The sequence below is a fragment of the Bactrocera neohumeralis genome, chromosome 2 (genome assembly GCF_024586455.1).
Source record: "Bactrocera neohumeralis isolate Rockhampton chromosome 2, APGP_CSIRO_Bneo_wtdbg2-racon-allhic-juicebox.fasta_v2, whole genome shotgun sequence".
NCBI classification, from domain to species: Eukaryota; Metazoa; Arthropoda; class Insecta; order Diptera; family Tephritidae; genus Bactrocera; species Bactrocera neohumeralis.
In genome coordinates this window covers 35,690,101-35,710,938 of record NC_065919.1, presented here as the reverse complement: position 1 = coordinate 35,710,938, position 20,838 = coordinate 35,690,101, and the positions used below count along the sequence as shown (strand labels likewise).

At 34.5% G+C, this 20,838-nt stretch overlaps 1 protein-coding gene across 2 annotated transcripts in view; it reads right to left on the bottom strand.

The window, feature by feature from the left end:
• LOC126757503 (homeotic protein antennapedia) overlaps positions 1-20,838 on the bottom strand; it is a 199,245-nt gene that overhangs the window by 118,580 nt on the left and 59,827 nt on the right. For both annotated transcript variants that reach the window (XM_050471465.1, XM_050471484.1), the window contains exon 2: positions 16,660-16,727. The gene's annotated coding sequence lies outside the window, so the exon portion shown is untranslated. The remainder of the gene's footprint in view (positions 1-16,659; positions 16,728-20,838) is intronic.

Sequence of the window (20,838 nt, the reverse complement as noted above, 5' to 3'; positions counted from 1 at the left end):
GGCGTTTAATCCACTATTTTGGAAGATTCTGAATGCAACACTGTGTATTGTAATCATTTTGCATATCTATCATGTACATACATGTTTAGTTATATTATATATATTTTAATTTTTACTCCAATAACAACTTGTACTGACGAAATGTCAGTCACCCAGAATTCAGCTCGTCGCGTCATCCTGATCATAAGTGTATCTGTATCTTTATCACGATTTTAAGTATTACAGACAGACTACGGTGAGGGTACCAAAACTATTATACTCTCTGTTGCAACATGTTGCGAATATGTAAAAAAGTATTCAAAATTAAATAAGCTGATAAGAATTAATATCCACGCAAATTTTCAAACTACATATGTATGTATATCTTAATTTGAACAAGCTTGAAAGGAACAAGCTTCTTAGAGAGATGTGAGTACTTTTTTACTTTTGAAAAATAATATACATACATATGTATGTATGTACATAAGTATACGTATAGTGGTATAGATGTAGAACATATCAGGATATTACTCTTATTTTATGAGGGGCGGCTCATGTGGCACCTTTAAAGTCAGTATAAATACTGTATTATTTTCGCAAGTAAACTTACCTAAGTTTTCATCCAGCAATAATCAATCTGCTAGTAACTAATTATGAAATGTAAACTTGAGTTGTTGTAAATTCAACTTATTACTTTAACACAAAATATCTTAGCAACACATTGCATAGGTGTCGAGTCAGGCCACAAATTTGGGTTTAAGCAGTCGAAGGGAGAGTGAAATGATTTCCAACCGAATCAATTTTAATTAAATATAAAACTACATTTATAATTTAGTACACATTCCTCAATAATTAGTAAACGGCAAATGACACGATGCGGCGGGTGGTTGACAACATGAAATTTTCTTTCTTTGTTATTTACAGAATTTTTTCCGTTTGGTCCTTAGACGTATTTTACATTTGATCTTCAAAATTCTGACAGGCAACAAAAATGACTCAACGTGGGTTAATGCGAACATGTTCGTGTTTGACACCACAAATTATCGAAACGCAAATTCCGCCGATTCCTAGATTCGCTCATGAAAAACATTTTACACCGCCTGTTATGTCATGATTCCGTAAAGAATCGAACTGCTGCCAGTTGAACGTTTAGCCGACGGCCTTATAATTCACATGAACTTCTTTGTTTTTGCTTAAAATACTTATATGTAGCTCTTTCTTCGCACTTTTTAAATTGTAAACTAATCTTTGATTTTATTTTTCAATTTAAATTTGTTCGAGTTATCGGATGTTTTTATGGGAGCTTTTGCTTTTTTTACATCCGCGACACAACACTTGCTCCAGAGGGGCCAAAGCGCTCAACTACCAATTCAAAGCGAATATTTGTTGTTCACTTTTAGCTCATCTTATTTTTGCTGTTGTTGGATATTTTTATGTTTTATGGTTATTCGTTTTCATGGCAAATCGAGCAGATGTAGATACAGATGCTGTTCGTACTATGCTACAAACAGTGATAAATATATATATGTATGTATGTATATATTTAAGCAAAAAGTACTTGGCAGAAGAAGCCAAGAGTGTATATTCAGATTTCCTCTTTCTATATATAACTATACAATGCATATATGTACATACATATATACTAAGTATATATACATAACAGTGAGGCTGTATATTTTCTTAACAGTTCCATAGCAGCTAATATGTATGAGCAACAATTAAAAGTCTCTTTCTTTGGAAAACATCCCTAATTTGCTAGTATGAGTAAAGAGAATTTAGTGAGATATTGCAGAGAAATAATTCTCTTTATTGGTTTTTGGTTTCCAAATTAGTTTGTTGATAAGGTAATATAACCAAAAGATTCTTTAGTTTCATTTCCTTCTTTCCTTTTATAACCTAAGCAGAGTATGTTAACTTTGGCCCGAAGTTTGAAACACCCAGAAGATAATATCAGAGATCCTATAAAATATATAAATAAATTACCGGCATTAAGAACTGAGTCGATTTAACCATGTCCGTCTCTCTTTCTGTATATATGCGAGCTAGTGCCTCAGTTTTTGAGATATCGATCTAAAATTTTGAAAACGTCCTTTTCTTCCTAAAAAATTGCTCATTGCACCGACATCGGATTACTATTGATGTAACTGTTAAAAACTGAACAATCAAAATCAAGTCCTTGTATGAAAGGCTTTATTATTTTACAAGACATCTTCATGAAATTAAGCACACATTATTGTCCAATGTAACACTATAACCTTAGAACAAATTTTTCAGAATCTTGTGTGGAAACCTTTTTATAAGTAAAGGGTATTATAATTTATATGCAACCGAAGTCAACGTTTTTTTCTTGTTTAAATTAAGCTTTGCAACACTAGCACCTGTTAAAGTCGACTTTAGTTGATAAGTTACCGATTCTAAACATAATAAATGAAAAATACATCCTTTATGGGAATGTGACAACCACTTCCCATATTAAATAAATATGTTTTCAAAAATTAATTCCCGCTACTTTCAGTGGCGTCGCTGGCATTATTAAGGTGCAATAGGGTTTTTAATATTATATAGTATTTATCATATAATTGTATCATGAAAAAATTTGGCGCCTTCAATAGACTCTTCATTTTAAAATGTTGAACTCTTCTCAATGCGCATGCCATTTGAGCAATTCGCAAAGCTCTTATTTAACAGTTGTTGAAACAATAACAATAGAAAACATAATTCTCATATTTAAACTGTTGATTTCAAGCCAATAAAAGGTAAGACAATTTTTGAAATAGTAATTTCAAATATATGTATAAGTGTAAGAGCATATGTATGTACGTATGCATATTGAATTAAGCAAATACGTATCTTTTATTTTTTTTCTGTAAATTATAAAATTGCTTAATACTAAAAACCGAAATGGATGTGCATCTAAAAAATGTGAAGAGATGTGAATATTAAACTCGCTTGTCAGACTGTTTCATCGCGTTGATTTTGTGACCTGTTAAGACATGCGTACAGGTGAACTTGCCTGCATTCAACATAAAAATTCTGCAAACTTCCATAGCAGAACATACGCAGCCTTTGACCGCCAGCAATACCACTGTCATTCTTGGCTTAAGGCTGAAAACGAACTTATCTGTGTATATAAGCGACCTTGTATATCAGTGTGTTTGTTACAGCATCACACCAGGGTGTCGCGAGTAGACATACAAAAAGATAACGATCACGAGTAAAATTTCAAATTGAATTTTTTGCCAAAACGGAGTTTCTTCGCAAACAGAGCGATGACGACGAGACATCGCAAATTCAAAAATGAAGGACATCGAATTAAAAGGACACTTTTAGAAGGTGAGAAACAGTCGCTATAAGCGATGGTAAATATGATTTATGTGCTGTTGATGGCAAAGCTGATAGTAGCTCATACCGTTGGTTCTTTGTTCGATATGCTATGTATGTAAGTGTTCTTGGTTTTTTGTTTATATTAATGTTTGTTTATTATACTCTTGCAACATGTTCTACAAGGTATAATAGTTTTGTTTACCTAACGGTTGTTTGTATCACTTAATACTAATCGAAATAGATAACGGGTTTTTCAAAAGCTACGCTACAAAAGTTGACCAATAGGGACAGCAAACCACGCCGTATTTTTCCTACTCTTTCGATATTTCTCTTCAGTGAGGTTTGCTATTTCATCATGGAAAGATATACAATCCAACAACGAGTCGAAATTATTAAACTTTACTACCGAAATCCAATGTCAGTGGCCTCAACTTTAAGAACGGGTTTTTTAATAAGAGCGATACAAAAGATTTTTTTAATAAGGCAAAAATGGTTTGGGATATCAATGAAATTCCTTATTCCTGTGAAAGTATATTTGTATGTTTGACTCCATGAGTCATCATTTCACCCCGAAAATAGTACGGTTTGGTGCGGCTAATGGGTCTGCGGCGTCATTGGGCCGTACTTCCTACGTTTTATCTCACGAAATGACCCAGTCAATTGACCGCTTCGGTCGTACCATTTGGCGCCGTTAGACTATTTCCTGTGGGGCTTCGTCAAGTCTATGGTCTATGCCAACAAGCCAGCGACGATTGATGAGCTTCGCTTAAATATCGAACGTGAAATTGCACCAGTATCGGCCGATTTATGCTTGAAAACCGTCGAAAATTGGATTCAGCGTCTTGACTTCTGAAAGCGTGCCCTTGGTGACCATGCAAAAGAAGTCGAGTTCAATACATAATGGCATCGAATGGACAAAGGGTGTAACACCTCTCATTTTTAAGTGAAATTATATACATACATATGTATCTTCGAACCTAGTTTACCGGTTTCAACTAAATTTTGTATACAGGATAACATTCCCACGTAATATTGCCAAAATTGGCTAAATCAGATAGGAACCACACCTACATCCCTTACAATACAATTTTGAACCCCATCTGATTCATTTACTTTCTATTATGCAAATTAAAAAAGAATCAATATATTCGGATGAAGCTTTGTACGAATATTGCCTTTGAGGTATGCCAACATATGACTAAAACTTGTCTGAGTCGAAATATAAATATTCAAGCCCCAGATACCGAAAATGTGATCCCAACAGCCCATGGCTGACTTTTTACGAAAATATTGGTCAATGTGCGAAATATATGTTTAATTGAAATTAGGAGACAATATTCTATATATACACTTAATAGAAAAATTGGACTTTTTTTCCTAACGAAGCATCTCTGTGCATAAATTAGATAAAATCGGGTAAATACTTGCTCTTGCTCCCATATAACTAATATCAGGATTTTTAAACATCCGGTTGACTTTACACCTTATGTATTGTTGATGTAATGTAAGATACCTTAATGAAACTCAAAGAACAGCTGTTTCTTTTAATACTATGAAGTAATGGTAAAAAATATAGTACTACTTGATATGATAAAGCAGGCTTACCCAAATGTTGCTTTAGCAAGAAGTGGTGTGTTTTGATGGCACTAGGTCTTTAGGGGGGGCCGGGAAGAGGTCCACCGTACTTACAGAAAAATTGCAGGAAGAAATTTAATTTAGCCAAATATGAGAAGGAGAAGAAGAGTGGAATCTTAATAACTGGTGCACAATATTGGACACCTTCAGGAGCAGACCATAGCTGGAGGGTATCCAGTGAGGAGATTTTAGGTCTCTTAATGCAGATGAACTACTTGTAGAATTTGTTAGCCTCTGGCTACTTGCAGATATCGATGGAATCATTTCCTGGCTTGCTCAACAGCCAGGGTAACAAAGCAACCGCAATAGAATATGTCGACTATTAAAATTAGAAATTTTCAGTTACACCTGAACTTATTTCTACCTTACTTACTTTTGTAAAATTTAATTCGAAACATCATTTTTATACAAGATTTGCCATAAAAATTGTTTTATTTAATTCGGAAAACTTTAACTTTAATTAAGCTTACAAAAACACATTGATATACATACATACGTATATATGTAATCATTCAACAGTATTTGATTTATTACCATTCTTGGAAATACGACATCCAACTAGTGAACCATAAAATTAAAAAGTATTTTCTCTATTGACAATATTAAAGGCAAACGATCAGTTCGTTCAAATTACAAAATTTATGCAAACGTTAGGAATTTCAAGCATAATACCATTAGCAAATTCACCCAAAAATTTAATTTTGGTACGTCGAAGAAACAGCAAAACGAAAAACAGTGTACATGTGTGTGTGTGTGTGTGTGTGTCAATGTGATAAGTGCTCAGATATTTATATATGTACATACTCTCGCTGCATATTTCTACAGGGTATAATAGTTTTGTTCACGTAGCGGAAAAAATATCTTGGTGTATTTCCTTGTAAAATAACAAGTTGGCATTGTAGATGGGCGGAATCAAAAATTACCTCGCCCACAAAATGGCGTTGGTCGAAAATATCGTTGCTATAGCTAAGTCGCAAATTAACACGTTGAGGACGGCGCAGATTTTAGTAATCAGTTTCATCTGGCGGCTCCTAGAACGGTAAATAGCTAAGGCAAATGTCAGAGTGCGCGCGCAGAACGAAGCAAGGCACAAAGCGCACCGCGAGATCATGGCTTCCGATTATTTAGAGCAAAAGCCTTGAGAGAAGCGAACTAAGTACATTGCTTTGTTTCAGTTGTTCTTGTTGCAAATTCACAAAAATGCATGACCCAGAAGAACTAAACATTTTCTTCAAAAATATCCTGAAACGGCAAGAAAGTCACGGAAGCGATGCCATGAATAATATACAAAATTATCTGCTCAACGAGGCATATATGTATATAATATATATATATATATATTCAATTTCTTAATTATATACTTATATATCTTTGTCTAAACTTTATATAGAGAGATTCTCTTCCAAACTTCATTGTACGAAAGTTAAGATGGGTTTTGGTTTAGCAAATATTTAATTTGTTGTTGTACACTTGTATGGATTATAAACATTACAATTTAGTCCTTATGGCTTCCGATTTTTAGACCACTTTCGTGTTGAATTTGTATCACGTATGTATCAGTGGAGTTAATTGTGTTGTATGAAACGCAACAAAATGTAGTAAACGATAATAAGTAAGCCTTTGACGTATGCTATAAGTTAATAAGATAAAAAACGGTTACACCTGAACTCAACCTTCCTTACTTGTTTGAATTTGTTTCTTCGAATAATTTGACACATTGGCAGAAATGCTCATACCCTTATGAAGAAGCAAAATTTACTATATATATTTATCACCTCAATTATAAGAACGGACCTTATAAATTTGTGAATGGAAAATGGGAAAAAAAGTTCAATATTTCTAAAGTTGTCCAGACAAAGTGAAGTAATCTACAAGGCAAAAGTACTGGTATATTAATAATTTCTCAAAAGTTATCAATTAGAAGAAATTAACTGGGATAGTATTTTTTGTTTCCGAAATTTGTTGGGTTAAGTTTTGTAAATGTATATGGGATAAATCAAGGACAATTTTCCTGACGCAAATTGAAAAAAGCGTTATTAGACAATGGATATTAACTTCAAGAAAGAAATGTTGATATTGTGGCAGATGGAAAGATTATATACACATGCCACAACGAAGGTATTTAAAAAATCAACGGAGTCGGACACTATTTTGGTAACATTTCGTTCAAATTATCTCTGATAACCGCACAATATTTCATAAAACTGTTAACGACAGTTGTTTTAGAAAACAGTACGTAAACTTATCATAGCAAACAAATTGACTTGCACAAGGATATCTGGTTCGCGATGGCTCAGCGGAAACTAATGGGATAATGTCATTCATTCACTTCTGGCTCACATTGGCTCGCATATACTATTTACTAACTATTTCTTTCGACTAACTAACATCATAATTGTTATATGGTACACACGCCACGAAAGTGTTCTGAAGACCCGACAGTTTTTGTTATGTGTGTATAGAATCAACTTTAAAATCTCAGCGTCGCAATTTCGTTTATTTTATCCAGTCAGCAATCAAGATAAAACCTGTGTTCCACATAAATGTTGTGTAACGTGTGTGAAATCGTTATAAAGTTGAGTTGATCCTGAACCCAGGCAAATGCCATTTGCCATACCAATGATTTGGACCGAATCAAAGGATCATGTAAATTATTCTTATATTTGTATATACTTGTATGAGAAGAAATCCCCCAAGCTCAGCGAGACAAAAATGAAATAAGAAATATTTGTCGGCCCACAAAAGGGCAACTGATAAAAGAAAAGAGCTTTGAAAATAAACTGAATGACCAGGAAAAACTCGTCTCGAAATATTTTGTGATATTGTCCAAAATTTATTGGGCACCATAAATCGGAAAATTACAAACACTTAATAAATGAACTTTTAATGTCATGTAACGTTTTGGGATATAATATGTCCTTAAAAATATTTATGCTAGAATCTCTTATGGAATTCTATCCGACAAATTTGGGTGCTGTGAGTCACGAACAAGGCGAGAGTTACCACCAGGACATTTCCTTCATGGAGAGGCATTAACAAGGAAAATGGAGTACAAGGGTATTAGCATATTATTGTTGGAGACTTAAGAAGTACTTCCCATAATGAAAATCATATCAAATTAAGCAATAAATGTAGCTGCTTTTTGCTTTTTTTAAGAAACGATTCCTTAACGAAACTTTAATTTCCTTTGCAATATCGTAAAACTAGACTTGGCCGATGAGAAAATTAATATGGCTATGAGCTTTTTGGCATAAATTCTGCGAAATTGATGATGGTTGATACTTGTAAAAGGCCGCAGAAAACAGGGCTGCATACTATGATGAGGTAGACAAGCAAACAATTGGAAGCAGAGAAGTGGAAACAACATCGTACTAAGCGGCGTTCATAAACATACTGAACTATATATTGGTGTATGTACATATGTATATGGAACATTTCACAAAGCAATGCGAGTTTTGCTTCCTTGAAACTTTCCTCGTTTTCTTGATTTTAGTTGTACGCTACTCTCTTAGCGTCACTTTTGATGTGTACTATGTAAAGAAAATTGTCAAGGGAAGGGTACCAACTTATATTTGAGCTCGGCCAGTATGTATGTGTTTGAAGTGCTGTATAAAAGGGAGTGAAAACAGAGGGTCGCAGGCGAGAAACGACCTATAATTATGGTTGGAAGGGCTGTGGAACAGCAAAAGCCGTCAGAAAATAAGACAGGCAGAACTGATATTAAAAGTTTTTTTCTTACGTGTATTTTTGTTTGCAAGTTACACACGTTTTCGATTTCATTTCATCGAATTTAACTAAGTGAATGGCAGAAAAGTTGATTCGTATACTCAAATTAACATTAAACATTTTTAGGAATGATGTAGATATTTGTGTACTTCCACAATATAGTTTTCTCGAACACAGTAGTTTTGTTCAGCTAACTATTGTCTGTAACACCTATAAATAATCGAGACTTATATGGCGTTTTACATAAAGTATAAGCTATAAGTAACAAGAACGAGAAGACTGGTTGAAGTCCAAGTGACTGTTTATTTATCCGTCCGTGCAAGCGATAACTTGAGTAAAATTAATATATGTATGTACATACATATCTTGATGGAACTTGGTACATGTGCTGTGACTTCGCAGGAATCTGTGAAAAATTGGGTAGTGGTCGTGGCACTAGCAACGTTTAGATAAGATTCTGAAACTCAGAAAGTACTCCAATTTCTGGTTACTACTAATTTCGGTGCATTCTAATATAACATCATGCAACTGTCCGAAATCCGACTACAACCACGTTCAATTCAATTTGTAAGATATAAAACAAGCTGACAATTTAAAATTCGAGCATTAGGCTTATGGATTTAGGGACAAAATATTGATTCAATTTTCTCCATTTTTGGCATCGAGACATCTTATAACTAGGTAAAGATGCTCTCTGAGCTTCATTCACGTACCTACCAGATTGAGCGATACACGTACATGCATATGTATAATTGGCTAAGGGAAAAAAATTAACTGATTTTAGAAATTTTTCCCGTAATAACATATTACAGATTCATTGAATTTCATTAATTTATCTCAGTCATTGGCATTAAGAACCACACCCTCGGCGTCTGTGGGCTTGAAAATACATTGGGCAGTGTGCTGGATTTTAATGAGATATAATCCTCTTGTGCGATATGCATACATACATATGTATTTTTGCAGTAGCGAATATCATCCCAGTATCAAAATTTCTGAATTTGTCTTAATTTTCGCACTAGTTATAGTACATTTCGCTTAACAGTATTTTATTTTTACTCCAGTTATCGCTTTCACTCCTGATCATGTAATTATTTATAGTATATCTACATGATAGTTGAAGAAAACTGAGTGGCGCCATTGGAATAAGTACTTTTCGGTACATACTTGAACCTTGAATTTTTTTTATATGTATGTACATTAATACATTCGCTAATGAATTCGTATCCCCTTCTGTGATCACACGTTAAGTGAGTGTAAGCTAAATTCTTGTTTTAAAATAAAATATGGCCTTAGTAACCGCAGTTAGCGAAAACAATATAGAAACGAAACGGCGGCAGCATTCTCTCGCAGATGCAGCGAAACGTAAATGATTTCTAGTGTTACGAAATTTTCTCCATCTTTTTTTTTTGTTTTGTTTTGTTTCGGATCGCCGCGTCAGTGGCTTCTAATATTATCTTCTCATAAGTGTACATTGTCTTTGATTTGAATTATTTAAATAGGTACTAGGGACTCGCCTTACTAATTTGAACTTCCGTTTACGATTTTATTAAGCAGTGCTTAGTGTACTACAAAAATAAAAAGAAAACCAAATGCATATTTCCAGCTCCTATCTTATATCAAATTACCAATTAACAGTTTGTTAACTTTGGTGTTTTTATTCATTCTCTGTGATACAAATTAATGTTGTAGTAGTTCAAACAAATCGTCACGCATACAGAGTAGCGCTAACCTTTAACACAAGCTTACAACTATCATTAATAAAAAAGTTCACAACTTTTCTGCAGTCAAGTGGAACACTTTCTGCCCTACGACAGCTTCAAGTGTGCGTTTTCTAGCATTGAAAATTAAAACGAAAATTACTGAAGCAAATAACCTTTTGTTGCCTCGCACTGGCTTCCGTCGACCGTTAATTTCTCTTCCGCTTCACTATCGTGGTTGCAAACAACAAATTTACATAATTTCGCAGCATTTTTTACAAAAACCCCGAGAGTACTCACTATAAAAGTAAAAAAACGTGGAAATCATAAAGTTGAACGATAATTTTGTTGTTGATATACATATCTGAATTAAGGTATCTAAATAAGATGAATTTTAAAAATTCATTTTACATATTGCTGTTGAAAAGCTGTTTAATTGGAGGTACAATTTTTGAGAACACGATAGTCCGGATTTGTATTTGACGTATTGAGTATAGATAGATTTACAGCAGTTATTGATATTTCACAATTCCTATTTTCTAATATCTTATTTTTGTTTTGTAATTTAAATAATAATATAATACTACTAATTCGTGTTTTGATATTTTAGATACTTCAAAGTACAATTTTCTAAAACCTCCGGACGAACGCCGGTCTGCCGTCGGCAGGTGAACAAAATTTTCACTAAATATTTTTTGTATTTTCAGAAGGAGTGTCGATGACATATTCATCCCCTTCCATCTCGTTATTTTTGATGGAAATGAAAAAAAATTAATAATGGCTGCTGGTGGCGCTGGGCGACTGCCATAAAACACATGTCCTCCGATTCACATTGAACTGCTCATATCTACATTCGCCTTCATCCAATTTTACTCGTAACTCTGACACACACTCTGAAATATTAATTCAGAAACGAAACAGCGAAACCATATTAAGAGAAAGGGGGAAGAGAAAGACCAACAATGGCCACAATGCAAACAAATTGCCGACGGCATGCCTGTCCATCTACCGTTCGAAGTCTCCTGTTTACTGGATATATTTCAACTGAACAGCCTGAACTGAACTGTTTGCTGAGAACTATTTGTGGTTTCCATTTCCAAAGATAAGAGTATCTCTCTTTATATTGACTCTCTTCGTTTAAATTATAAATAAATGTAGTAAACAAGGTTTCTTTGTCTTTTGAACGTTATGTGACTACAGCGTTCTCTGTCTTTTCAAAAGCATTGGTGTTTCTATGAAATCAGCTGTTTCCCGCCTGAATCCTCTCTTGGGAAATGTTTTTTTCTCATTATTAAATTGAGCGTTGCCACCTGTGTTTTATTATACCAAAATGACAATTCAAAGAGCATTTACGAATTAACTAATAGAACGAATTTGCCCTCAATCTTTTAAAAGCTTTTATCACTATATATCAGGATATCGAAACTAATGATGACAATGAATTTGAACATTGTCATGGTCAGAAAATGGTGTTAAAAGATAAATAATTAAGTGAACACAGTTTAACACATATGTATGTATATATACAGTGAAGTGGTGCGAGAATGGAAGAAATTCGTTGTCATATCCCTAGACCCCATCTTCTAGTCATAAAGATTTTCAGAATTCTAGCTGACTTTATGCCGAATACATATATCGGCTAATGTGTGATTTAAATGTTTTAAATGAAACGGTGGAAATATTTTCTCAAGTTTAATGACGCGAGTTTATGAGATCGATTTAGGCATTCTCAGCCCCATCGTAATTTTGTTACAAGTTGAACATGTTATTGAAAAATATGTATTATGGTGTAAACAAAGTTGCTTTGCCAAAATACCCCTAAAATGTTGACTCTTTAATTTTGAAAGAAACGCAAACGACGACTGTCTTGATATTTAAATCAATAAGCTGCATATCCAATACTTAGTCAACTGAAATGTTTTTACTAATTTCTTCTTTAAGGAATAAAAAAAATTAATTCCTGTATTGAATGGAATAAATAATAAGGTAAATAAATTCATACTTGTGAATTAATAACACATTTTATAACTTTTATGTTTTGGTGCCTTAAACAATTTTGAAAAAGTGAGAGTGGGAGATAAACATTTTTAGGTTGAAATCGGGTGATAATTCCACTCACATACAACGATAATGTTATGGACTGCTAAAAGTGCGATGACTCAATAAGTAAATCACTCAGCGATATTAAATTTCACATTCAAGATAATACCGAAGGACTTCATAGGAGTCAGTACCAAAGAAGCACAAAGGGCGTGGCACCTACCACCTTTAGATTTTATCCTATTTCTCAGTAACTACTTCATGATTATCAACTAAATTTGGACTAGAACTTTATTTAAAAATGTTTTGCCACAGTGTGGGAATGAGCGAAATTGCAGTGCAACCCTTCTTCATAATATATACCGCAATTTTAGATTCCATATGATTCTTTCACTTTCAAAACAAAAATTTGAATAAAGCTGAAGTAATATATCGTGATGCCAAAAATGGATAGCAACGGTTCAGTACCACTACTACCCACATAGGCGTACCAAAAGTTAGGATTTTCGCGTTCCAGCTGAATTTATACCTTATAAGTATAGTCATTATGTGAGATATTTGAAAGAAATTAAGCAAACAAATTGAATTTATAGCGTATACAGTAGCGGACAAGGGTATACGGCAAGTGAATCGGCACGATAGATGTGAAAAGGTCATTTCACTTTTTTGCTTTTATACCGGGTTTTCCAATACGGATGATATGATTTCTAAATGTCGCTTCGGCAATTTTTAATATGCCACGATCTGTATTTTTTCATTGTATCCGATAATGTTTACAAATTCATCATGGAAATATGTAGAAAAGAACAACGTTTACAATTTATTCAATTTTACTATCAAAATAATCGTTCTCCAATTGCAACTTTTCGTGAGCATGGGCTACGTGCCACACAGCACGTACAATAAACGAGACTCTCTTCCAGCTTTAGAAGTCAATATTGAAAGTGCTATTTATGAATTGAGTGATGTTATATTCAAAACTTAATTGTACCGATTGTACTTCACATAAAATTAAAAAAAATAATTGAATTTCCTTAACAATAAGTATTGTTTTTTTAAAGAAATCATATCACTTGTATTGGAAACCCCTGAAACCTTCCGAAAAAAGCCACTCTTTACCGAAACACTGACATGTCTAATCGAGGTAGCAGAAGCAGTATGAAGCGTTCAACTAGAAGAAATCGAAATGATAAATATTTTTGGTTCTGGCATGCCTTACGTACGGCGTAAAATCGAGGTTCAAAGAATGAGTGCCTAAGACGAACCGCCAAGCGAGGAGGATCCGGAATAATCTGGAGTATTTTGAAATTAAGTGGATATTTCATGCCAACTGATGAAAATATATCCAACAATTTCTGACCATAATCTTATACCAACTAGTTTTCGTATGCAAAAAATTCTATTTTTCCTCTTCCCATTGTCCATTTCTTTTGTTTAATTATTATATAAAAGAAAACGAAGTTTCTTGTTTTCCATATAGCTTTAAGAAAATAACTAAATTGAACTGGACAGGCAGTAGATCGGATCTGAATGAGGTATAGAATATTAGCTTATTTTAGCAGATTTTATGCCGAATAAGCCAGTCAGTGGGTACGTAAAATTTATAAAAATAATTGGAAACTTGTTCTCGAGTATGTGTAATATTTTAATGAAATTAATTGGATTTCTTAACCACAATTTGGCTCAGCGCTGAATATGAATGAAACTGGTCTAAGCTAATAGTGTAGTGTAGTGTCCTAGTACTATGATTTCCGATTATTTGTTTGCTATTTTCATCATATACCCAATATTTTAACTTAATTAATATATGTATTTACTACATCTTAACATAGCTTCATAGGTTCTGAATGCAGAATATGTTGGGGCAGCATGCTATATGGAATAGTGGAGTAATATTAATTCGATTATTTACGATTAGATATTAAATCAAATGGAGCTGTATCATTCTTTTGGAGTATTAAATTTATGACTTAAAATATGTTGAAATGACAAATTATGAAAACAGACCAATGTAATGCAAGTGAAATTATTAGTTTTAAATAGTAAGTAAGCAAGTTGAGTGGACTGCTTTTACCGTGTGAAGTGATCATTGAAATATATGTATACTGAGACATTAAACTTTTTACGCTGAAATATTGTATAATAAACTTTCCTTATTATCTATGAAACGAGTGATAGTGTTTCAATGAGAACCTTACATTAGGCAGATGCTTCTAGAACGAGAGTCATTCAGCTGTCATCGTTCTCAACATCGACATCAATGTATACCAAGCTTGTTGTGCAACGAAACAACGTATTTGCATGCGCCAGAATTGTGTCTTTATGTTGTTATTAGTATTTTTTTGTTTAGTAAACTAAAATATAAGGAGCGGGAACAGAGAAATTAAACAGATGCGGTCAAGATACATTAAGTTTCGTGGCAACTTGCGTTTTGCTTATCCTGTCTACCGGTTGAAAACGAGCTACTTAATTTTAGTGTGCGTGACCACGGCCACCAAAACACTGCTCACAGCTTAGACACTGAACTTTCGAGTATGCAGAGAGAAGAGTTAGAGGTAAACAATCACAATGGTCGGCGTATATGTTGCGCATGTGCGCGTTTATTATCTTGACGATTCATTTCAATGCGCACGCACTTCTCTAAAAGTTTTTTTACCAGCTTTGAAACGCACTTTAAGCAATGTATCTTTGTAGCTTGCATGGTGCAATAAAATAAAACGGTCGAAATGTAAGCGGCAACCGATTCATTTACTGAAAGTCCCAACACAGTACCGGTCATAGTGGGCACAAATTTGATATCCCTCATACTTAGCTTTTCTCTTTCCTGAATAGTGGATTTCAACTTAATTAGATTAGGAACAACCTATCTGAAATCTTGTGATATTATGTTATTAACCGTTATATTATGAGTTTCCACTATTACAGATTTTTGGGATGTATGAGCACATATAATAGAAAAAGAAGAAGGAGAATGCAAGAAGGTGCTAGTTTCAGTTTTTTTCATCTCATCTGAAAAGAGGTCATAACTATTATAAGATGATGTTGCTGGTAGAAATTGTTTTAAAGTGAATATATTTATATGGCGGTAAGAGTCTTGACTTCATTGATGTTATTGTATATGTATGAATATATACTTATACATATATATATGTATACATACATATTTGCATGTTTAATCATTTAGTGTGTTTGTTTTGTTTCAACTTGGCGAATTGCAGGCAATACCATGATATTTGTGTTCCATGTTCGTAGAGCTGATCTTGCCCTTCGGCGCTCAAAGCAAAAAAACTAAATTAATGTTTTCCTTCGTTCGCTTCTTGTTGCTTTTACTTGGTTTTGTTTTACGAATTGTTATCCGTTGGCGTTTGTAATATTGTGTACAACTGTGGCGCGCTCGTTTTGTCGTCAGTTATGTGCAGCAATGCGCACATCTACAATACGAAGTATGCTTACTGGTATAAGTTAAGCTGTCTACGTCTCGCAATGCTGCTATTTGGTATGCAATTTTAACATCTTATTTGGATTATACTTAAAACGAAAGCGTTTAGTGCAGCAATCGCTTGTTTACTGTCAATTGAATTGTCAATTGGTTCGATGACAAGCGCAGGCCCAGTAACAGAACAGGCGCATCCAAGTTTTAGTGTCCATACGCCAACCTGACGTTGCGCTGGTGAATATCGGTAATGGACGACTGAAGGTTGTTTTCTTGTCAGGCTTACAAGGTGCAAGGCGCATGCGTGTAGATGCAAAAATTTTCTCTTTTACTTGGCAATCTTTTGGAATATGGTAATTTGACAGAGTGTTAATTCTTTAGCATTCACAAAGTGTTTAGGTATTTGGGAAACTATTTAATGGTATCCACAAACGCACTTATTCAGTAAGAAGAAAATAACAATTTTTTATATTTAAATTCGCATTAACCTTTTAAAATTACGGAATATGATATGTAATATACACATTTTACATTCAAACATTTCTTAATACAGAACATTTTTGTGTTATTTGAGGCAAATATTGGACACGTATATTTTATTTCGACTCAATATGAACAATTTTAGAGTTATGAGTTTTCAAAATTTCAATGGTGGGAAAAGTAGCTTTAAACATTTGTGTAAACGAAGAAATTATTTCATTAGAAAAATAACTAGCCGGCCTGTTCTCCACGTTTTTTTCACAGCAGTCACTTGCCTGGAATTCTTCGACTTCTGTCTGTTAGCATTATACCGCTAAAAAGAGTATGTTCGCGAAATCTCACCTGCGAGCTTTATTAGGGGCTTGAATTTATTTTCCTGGTCCAATGATCCAAATGTCTACGAAATTATTCTGAAAGAGAAATGACAAAGTCAATTGCATTTACAATCATGTAATAAATGGTATGTTTGTTAAATACTTCGCATATTTGAATAATTCGACTATTCATATGTACATACATATGTATGTATGTGTAAATAAATCTGAAAATGTAACTGGGTATGCACCCAACGGAATGGAAAAATATCTTTTTTAAAAATTTTTATTTAGATTTTGATTGGATTGTTTTGACAAATGAGCAGCCTCTTGAAAAGAAAAAGGCGTTTGAAAAATTACAGACAGATGGATAGATATACTGACGGGCAGACGGACATAGCTAAGTTGACTTAGCTTACAAACTTCGTGGGTACAAAAATCGCATAAGCTTTATGCAGAATAGAACTGTCCTTTAACGCCATCTGCTGTTCGCTAGCCGAGAAATAAAAGAATGTATGTATATGGCAACGATTGCGGTATAGAGGTACATATGTACTGTATGTATGGGAGTAAGACCGTTAACCACGTTAAGCACCCTAAAACTTCTAAATTGCAGTATACCCTTGTCCATTGGGATTGAATAAGTTCAGAATTTATTGTGATTATGGAAGTTGTCCCAATTATCAATTATAAAAACATTATAAACAAGTGGGGGAGGGTTAAGTTCGGGTGCAACCGGACATTTTGTAGTCTTCCAACTTGCAAGAATCAAAGCCATGGAAATACTTTAACCCTGGTCGAGACCAATGGTCTGATACACTTAGTCGAGACCAATGGTGCTTGGCTAGGCCAAGTGGTGTTTACATAAGTACATTTGTATGGAAATACGTGTTGTATTTACGCTCATATACTATGTATGTACAATATAGATACATTTTGACTGCCTTGTTCACGCTTGGCGTGGCAATAGCGTTCACAATAAATGTAACATTTTGGAAAAATTACATTTTTCTCAACCTATAAAACGCTCTAGCGGCTAAAGTATTTGACCTAGATAAACATACAAACCAATTTGGACGTGTAACGAACATGAAAACAAATAAATCAACCGTGCGAAGTGATAGAAACATACCAAAGTTCATATATTTTCATACAAAATATATGAGGTCTAGACAAGCACCATTGGTGCACTAAGGTATAATATTATAATATCCTTTTTTCGTCCTTTTCGATACGATATCCTTGCTACTACCTGGAAGCGAAAGTCGTTTGCTACACTCTAAATATATTTAAATAGCATTTAACAACAAAATATGACTGGCCAGACCCGAGGGTCTCGATGGGGTTAAGGTATAAAACCAATCATATAGAGTAAAGAAAGCCGGGTATTCGAAAAATCCTTATATTAGTTATATAAGGGATATAAGGGATTAGGCGGAAAGATACACCGTTATGAGTAAAACACGCTATCTTATTTTCATTGGGATAACTCACAATTGGCGGATATACTTGTATGCCGTACAAAAGCACCCGGAAATTCGAAAATCTTTATTTTAAATATATGGGGGCTATGGGAAGAATTGGTTCGATTCAACCTATTTCTCACATACAGACATACCTTTATACATAAGATTATCGCTTAATTTCAGTTATATATATCACAAATTGAGCGACATTTTTGATGAAGAGTCAACCATAGGTAACGGAGTCTAAATATTTGGTACCTATGGTCTTGAACAGTTTTTATTGAATTTAAACAGTTTTTGGTTATAAGGTAGAACACACCAAAGACATTATCTGTTGAAAGTTTTATCCCGTTCTATTAATTGCTTCTTAATTTGTCTCCTGGAAACTGAACGAATCAAATGGAATTTAAAATTGTGCTATATGGAAAGTAGGCGTGGTTTTTGTCCGATTTTATCCATTTTTACAATGTTCCATAGAAGAATGTCACGTGTATAAGAAGAATGTTGCGTACTAAGTTTTGTCTAAATCGGTTTATCGGGTCTCGTGATATGGGATTTCTCTAAATGGACGAACGAACGGGTTTACGGCAGACCGATTTCAACTTTTCTCGTCATTCTAATCATTTATATAAATAACCTTAGATCTATATCGCTTAGTTTTAGGTAATACGTACAACCGTTAGGTGAACAAAACTCTATCCAACTGGTTGCAAGGGTATACAAATATCGAGCACTACTGTAATCGTACTCATATTGTCTCCTTTTAAGTTGGCATATGTACATACATATATGATATTAAGGACATATTTTACCTTATGCTAGTTTACATAAACATATTTATAAACAAGTAAGGAAGGGCTAAGTTCGGGTGTCACCGAACATTTTATACTCTCGCATGATAAAGTGATAATCGAGATTTCATTATACGTCATTTATATAATTTTCAAATACCGTATTTTTGTAAAGTTTTATTCCGCTATCATCATTGGTTCCTAATGTATATGTACATATATTATACAGAGAAGGCATCAGATGGAATTCGAAATAGCGTTATATTGGAAGAAGGCGTGGTTGTAAACCGATTTCACCCATATTTCGTACGTGTCATCAGGGTGTTAAGAAAATATTATATACCGAATTTCATTGAAATCGGTCTAGTAGTTCCTGAGATATGGTTTTTGGTCCATAAGTGGGCGAGGCCACGCCCATTTTCAATTTTTAAAAAGCCTGGGTGCAGCTTCCTTCTGCCACTTCTTCCGTAAAATTTAGTATTTCTGACGTTTTTTGTTAGTCGGTTAACGGACTTTTAGTGATTTTCAACATAACCTTTGTATGGGAGGTGGGCGTGTTTATTATCCGATTTCTTCCATTTTTGAACTGTATATAGAAATGCCTGAAGAAAACGACTCTGTAGAGTTTGGTTGACATAGCTATAGTAGTTTCTGAGATATGTACAAAAAACTTAGTAGGGGGTGGGGCCACGCCCACTTTTCCAAAAAAACTGCGTCCAAATATGCCCCTCCTTAATGCGATCCTTTGTGACAAATTTTACTTTAATATCTTTATTTATGGCTTAGTTATGACACTTTATAGGTTTTCGGTTTCCGCCATTTTGTGGGCGTGGCAGTGAGCCGATTTTGCCCATCTCCGAACTTAACCTTCTTATGGAGCCAAGGAATACGTGTACCAAGTTTCATCATGATATCTCAATTTTTACTCAAGTTACAGCTTGCACGGACGGACGGACAGACGGACGGACAGACAGACATCCGGATTTCGACTCTACTCGTCGCCCTGATCACTTTGGTATATAGGACTTACAAACAACCGTTATGTGAACAAAACTATAATACTCTCCTTAGCAACTTTGTTGCGAGAGTATAAAAAAATGCAAGTTGTCGTATGAGCAAATATGGTAGGAATTGGATTTTGCTTATTTTATTGCGTAATTTCACAGACGGACAGACATCTACGGTATTCAGACAGACGAAAAACATTATGACGGATATCTAGGTCTATGAGAAGATGGACGTTTTTTTCGTTCATTTAAGACATCGAAGTACATAATGTTAATTGAAACATTTTAAATTGGCTATTTGGGGGCTAGTGGAAGGTGTTGGCCCTTGGCCGATTACCAACCATCAGCACTATACTTTAAGGCATCAATTATATTAGAGTGACAGAGGATGGATACATGTGTAGAAGTTCACGCAACTGAGGAAAGTTTTTTAATTGCCATTCACTTGGGAGTAGCCAGAAACGATTATTTTACATATTGGCTCAAGGAACTCACGACTTCCTGTCTTAGACCGAGTATCCTCTGGGTAGCCAAATATCAAAATCGTGCTCGGAGAATTTAACGCCAGAGTGGGTAAAGAAGGAATCTTTGGCGTAACGGTCGTAAGTTCAGCCTCCCTGATGAAACATCCCCAAATGGGTTGAGGCTGATCGACTACGCCGGGGCCTGAAATATGGTTATCTATAGTATCAGATTCCAGCATAGCAAAATTCATCAAGATCGATCCCGTTATGATAGATGTCTCCAGTGTTTTAGACATGCGTACGCTCCGAAGTCTTAACATCGACTCGGACCACTAAGTTGTTGAAGCCAAGTTACCCGCAAAAGTACCCATTGGTTTCCTGGAAATGCAAAAAACAGCCTATACGATGACGGATGCCGTGTCGCAGCGGACAGAAAACAGACTACCTACCTCGCAACGTTACGATCGACCACAAAATGC